The 6,000-nt window shown below is 42.0% G+C and overlaps 1 pseudogene; it reads left to right on the top strand.

Moving 5' to 3' along the window:
• Positions 1-1,754: 1,754 nt before the first annotated feature.
• On the top strand, positions 1,755-2,540 carry LOC112721944 (uncharacterized; annotated as a pseudogene).
• Positions 2,541-6,000: the final 3,460 nt, after the last annotated feature.

A 6,000-nucleotide genomic window follows, 5' to 3' on the forward strand; every position in this document is an offset into this window, starting at 1 on the left:
TAGGGAATAAGCATGTTAAAGTGTATTTTTTATTCGAGTATCCTAATTATTTCATTTATTTGTAGGATAACAGGTTTGGGTTGCCTACAATGAATCTGCATGGCTTTTATGCAATACTGTGGACAACTCCATCAACATCTGTCGGGTTAGTTCTCATGATTTTTTTTCCCGCTTATTGCTTGCTCATTAGAACCAGACATCATTTGTGTTTTTTTTCTTTCCCCGTTTAGCTGATTACCACCCTAAACCCTAATACGATAAAAATGACCACCACCACCGACGCAGCCGCCGCAGCCTCATCGGAAGTTCAGCTGCTGAAAATGGTGACCACCATCCTCACCAGCCACCCTAACTCGCAATCCGCGCACAAACTTTTAATCCAAAATCTTACCCTCCCCACGGTGCTTGCCGTCCTCTCCTCCACCCAACTCCACCGCACCCACTCTGCCACCCTCTTCTCCTTCTTCCACATCTTCTGCCACTCTCCCCACCCTTCTCTCTCTTCCCGCCTGAGCCCCTCCTCACCTTCCTTCCCTGCCTCCTCGTCCACCGCCCGCTCCCTCCTCCTCAACTTCATCTCCTCCGACCACCCCCGTCACTCCCTCCTCCATCTCCTTCTCCGCCGCCCCCATCTCCCGCAGCCACTCCTCGACACCTCCCTCTCTGCCTACGCCCTCTCCGACCACCCCGACCTCGCCTTCCAGCTCTTCAACAAGATAAAGCGCCTCCGCATTAAACCCAACCTCCTCACCTGCCACTCCCTCCTCTCCTCCCTCGTCCGCCGCCACCCTCATTCCCCCTACTCCATTCACCTCTCCAAACAAGTCTTTAACGATTCCCTTAAGCTCGGTATAACCCCAAACACCACCACCTTCAACATCTTGATCCATAGTTCTTGTCTTGATAATAATTTTAATAATGCTCTTAGCTTCATGAACCAAATGATTGGTTTTACTTGTTCTCCTGATAATATCACTTACAATACTATTCTTGATGCATAAGGGACAATTGAGTAAGGTTAGGGAGGTTTTGCTAGAGATGAAAGGTAGCAGGATTTTCCCAAATAGGAACACCTATAATATCTTGGTTCATGGCTATTGTAAGTTGAGGTAGTTGAAGGAGGCTGCCGAGGTTGTCGAGTTGATAAGAGCAAACGACATGGTACCGGATATTTGGACTCATAATACAATCATGAGGGGTTTGTGCGACGAGGGAAGGTCAAGGAGGCGATTAGCCTTAAGGATGATTTGGAGAGTCTGAGGGTGATGCCAGATGAGGTTACCTACAATACTCTGATTGACGGGTGTTTTCAGTGGTGGGGGAGTGTGGAGGCATTCAAGTTGGTTGAGGAAATGAAGGGAAAGGGAGTCAAGCCAAACGCGGTGACTCACAATATAATGGTAAAGTGGTACTATAAGGAAGGTAAGATCGAAGAAGCCGACTGTATTGTGGCAAAGATAGTAGAGAGTGGGTTTTCACCAGACTGTTTTACTTATAATACTATGATCAATGGTTATTGTAAAGCAGAAAATCTGGGAGAAGCTTTTAAGATGATGGATGAGATGGGGAGGAAAGGTTTAAAGATGGATACTTTTACTCTGAACACTATAGTGCACAAATTGTGCGTGGAGAAGCTGCTCAAAGAGGCATACGAGTTGACTGTGAAGACCACAAAGCGTGGTTATATTATCGATGAGGTAACCTACGGAACTCTAATCATGGGATACTTTAAAAATGATCAAACAAACAAAGCTATGAAGCTTTGGGATGAGATGAAGGAGAAGGGGATCATTCCTAGTGTTGTTACTTATAATACTATAATTAGGAGGTTGTGCCATTCTTTAAAAACTGATCAGGCTGTAGATAAATTGAATGAGCTTTTAGATAAAGGTTTGGCACCCGATGAAGCTATGTGTAACATAATTATTCATGGTTTCTGTTGGGAGGGAGCATTGGAGAAAGCATTCTTGTTCTATAACAGAATGGTTGAGAACTCATTCAAGCCTGATGTTATTACATGTAACATTCTTCTTTGAGGGCTTTGCAAACATGGTATGTTCGAGAAGGCCTTTAATTTATTTAATACATGGATCATTAAAGGTAAGCCCGTTGATGTAGTTACGTACAACACGTTGATTTCCGTCCTTTGAAAAGAAGGGAAACTTGATGAAGCATTTGACCTCATGACTGAGATGGAGAAGAAAAAATTGGGGCCGGACCGATATACTTATACTGCCATCATTAGTGCACTTACTCATGCTGGGAGAACTGAGGAAGCAAAGAAATTCATGTCAAAACTCCTAGAGACAAGTCCAAATATGATAAGTGAAGACACTTCACAAATACTTAGTTCAGGCGACATGGATTACTCAGAACAGATAACTAATTTTTGTACTCAAGGGAAATACAAAGAGGCAATGAAACTATTTCAAGAATCAGAGCAGAAAGGAGTTAGTTTGCATAAATCCGCGTATTTCAAGTTAATGGATGGGCTATTGAAGAGGCAAAAAAGCATATCGAAGGCCTCCTTATCAGATTGACACAATAAATTCAAATTGGCATTTTGATTCCCGATGTTCATCATGTTGAAGCCATTTTATTGGTAGTTTTGCTGTGATGGCGATCCATTATTTCATGTAAGTATCCAATTTTCCAACATTATATTAGATTTTGTGGCGTTTGTAAAGTGTGACTGTGTAATCAATATTTTCTTCCCTGGTAATTTTTATGGATGGTATCCATAGTTAAAGGTTAGAGAAAGTTATTCATGTCCTCAAGAGATATTTTATATGCTTTATTATCTGCACAAACAGAGTGTTGCTTTAATAGAAATTATAGATCTATTCTCACACTGCAATCCATTGTGCAACAGACATGTTAGGGGATCTGAACAGAGTCCACTTATTTTTTATTGTTTTAAATGATAATAAGGGCAAACTACCATTTCGAATAAGGTGCATTCTGTTTTAGCGGGATTTCTTGAAGGATCAGAAGGTCCTTGGTTCTTATCCAATCTGTTGCCTACCCAGCATGGTCCGTGTACTGAATTTCACCTTATTTGTTCATAAATACAATCGTCAATCCGTCTGAGTTTATTTTGTGTAGCCACAAAAATACTGCATTCCGCTTTTCATGTTTGACCAGATCATTTTATTTTAACTGTCTTCTATATGGCTGACTTAATTTTTCTATTTTTAACATCGCGTCTGTCAAAGTTTTATTTTTTATTTTTTCGTTAAATCTTGCATCTCCTTTTGGTAAGATTTAGGGTGCCTCTAATTTGAGCGAAAGTAATTATTTTACCGTGAACTTTCTCATTCTTAGAATATCATCCTATTTGTCTTCTCTGTGATTGTCATGAGCTCTGAAAAAAATACATTACCTGATTCCTACATCGATGTTGTGGTTGCACCAGTACGACTGGATTTACCAGATGTCTAAATTAGGGCCAACTTCCTTCTTTGTGGACTAATGGTGGCACTCTAATCGGCAGATTGTGTATGAATTTGTAACAGAACAGAAAAGAGAGAGATTTGTTCAAATGTATTAATACCCTGAACTGTTTATTGGAAGATAGTTCAGAGTTTTGGAGAGAAATGTGAGAGTGGAATTAGATTTAGGAGGAAAAAGGGTGTCTTATTCGAGATTTTCTCACTGATTCTCAATACAATAAGAAGATTATATCTCCCTCCCCCTTTTCCTCCTCTCCAAATTAAAATGTGAAGCTTCTAAAAATAAAAAAATAAAATAAATTTGCCTTCACAATTTAATATTGGATCTCTGGCTAATAGACTTCCTAAGTTTTAACCATGTCAGGAACTATAGCATTGTTAGTGTCAGAAGTTTTGAAAATGATCTGTTTGGATTCATGCCATTAAGTGATCTTAAGATGATTAAAGACAAAATGTTTAAGGAAAAAAAAACTCAAAAAAACCCTCTTCATTACTTAATTAGGGAATAAGCATGTCAAACTGTATTTCTTATTCGAGTATCCTAATTATTTCATTTATTTGTAGGATAACAGGTTTGGGTTGCCTACAATGAATCTGCATGGCTTTTATGCAATACTGTGGACAACTCCATCAACATCTGTCGGGTTAGTTCTCATGATTTTTTTTCCCGCTTATTGCTTGGTTATTAGAACCAGACATCATTTGTATTTTTTTCCTTCCCCATTTAGCTGATTACCACCCTAAACCTTAATGCGATAAAAATGACCACCACCACCGACGCAGCCTCATCGGAAGTTCAGCTGCTGAAAACGGTGATCACCATCCTCACAAGCCACCGTGACCCGCACTCCGCGCTCAAACTCTTAATCCAAAATCTTACCCTCCCCACGGTGCTTGCCGTCCTCTCCTCCACCCAACTCCACCGCACCCACTCCGCCACCCTCCTCTCCTTCTTCGACATCTTCTGCCACTCTCCCCACCCTTCTCTCTCCTCCTCCCCTGAGCCCCTCCTCCCCGGCCTCCTCGTCCACCGCCACTACTCCTCCGCCCGCTCCCTCCTCCTCAACTTCATCTCCTCCGACCACCCCCGCTACTCCCTCCACTAGCTCCTCCTCCGCCGCCTCCGTCTCCCGCAGCCACTCCTCGACACCTCCCTCTCTGCCTACGCCCTCTCCGACCACCCCAACCTCGCCTTTCAGCTCTTCAACAAGATGAAGCGCCTCCGCATTAAACCTAACCTCCTCACCTGCCACTCCCTCCTCTCCTCCCTCGTCCGCCGCCACCTTCATTCCTCCCACTCCATTCACCTCTCCAAACAAGTCTTTAATGATTCTTTTAAGCTCGGTATAACCCCAAACACGACCACCTTCAACATCTTGATCCATGATTTTTGTCTTGATAATAATTCTAATAATGCTCTTAGCTTCATGAACCAAATGACTGATTTTACTTGTTCTCCTGATAATATCACTTACAATACTATTCTTGATGCATAAGGGCCAATTGAGTAAGGTTAGGGAGGTTTTGCTAGAGATGAAAGGTAGCGGGATTTCCCTAAATAGGAACACCTATAATATCTTGGCTCATGGCTCTTGTAAGTTGAGGTGGTTGAAGGAGGCTGCCGAGGTTGTCGAGTTGATGAGAGCAAACGACATGGTACCGGATATTTGGACTTATAATACAATCATGACAGGTTTGTGCGACAAGGGGAAGGTCAAGGAGACGATTAGCCTTAGGGATGATATGGAGAGCCTAAGGGTAATGCCGGATGAGGTTACCTACAATACTCTGATTGACGGGTGTTTTCAGTGGTGGGGGAGTGTGGAGGCATTCAAGTTGGTTGAGGAAATGAAGGGAAAGGGAGTCAAGCCGAACACGGTGACTCACAATATAATGGTGAAGTGGTACTGTAAGGAAGGTAAGAAGGATGAAGCTGGCTATGTCGTGGTGAAGATGGTAGAGACTGGGTTTTCACTGGACTGTTTTACTTATAATACTATGATCAATGGTTATTGTAAAGCAGGAAATCTGGGAGAAGCTTTTAAGATGATTGATGAAATGGGGAGGAAAGGTTTAAAGATGGATACTTTTACTCTGAACACTATAGTGCACAAATTGTGCATGGAGAAGCTGCTCAAAGAGGCATACGAGTTAACTGTGAAGGCCGCAAAGCGAGGTTATATTCTCGATGAGGTAACCTATGGAACTCTAATCATAGGATACTTTAAAAATGATCAAACAAACAAAGCTCTGAAGCTTTGGGATGAGATGAAGGAGAAGGGGATCATTCCTAGTGTTGTCACTTATAATACTATAATTGGGGGGTTGTGCCATTCTTTAAAAACTGATCAGGCTGTAGATAAATTGAATGAGCTTTTAGATAAAGGTTTGGCCCCCGATGAAGCTACGTGTAACATAATTATTAATGATTTTTGTTGGGAGGGAGCATTGGAGAAAGCATTCTTGTTCTATAACAGAATGGTTGAGAACTCATTCAAGCCTGATGTTATTACATGTAACATTCTTCTTCGAGGGCTTTGCAAACATG

This window comes from Arachis hypogaea, chromosome 11 (assembly GCF_003086295.3).
Source record: "Arachis hypogaea cultivar Tifrunner chromosome 11, arahy.Tifrunner.gnm2.J5K5, whole genome shotgun sequence".
NCBI classification, from domain to species: Eukaryota; Viridiplantae; Streptophyta; class Magnoliopsida; order Fabales; family Fabaceae; genus Arachis; species Arachis hypogaea.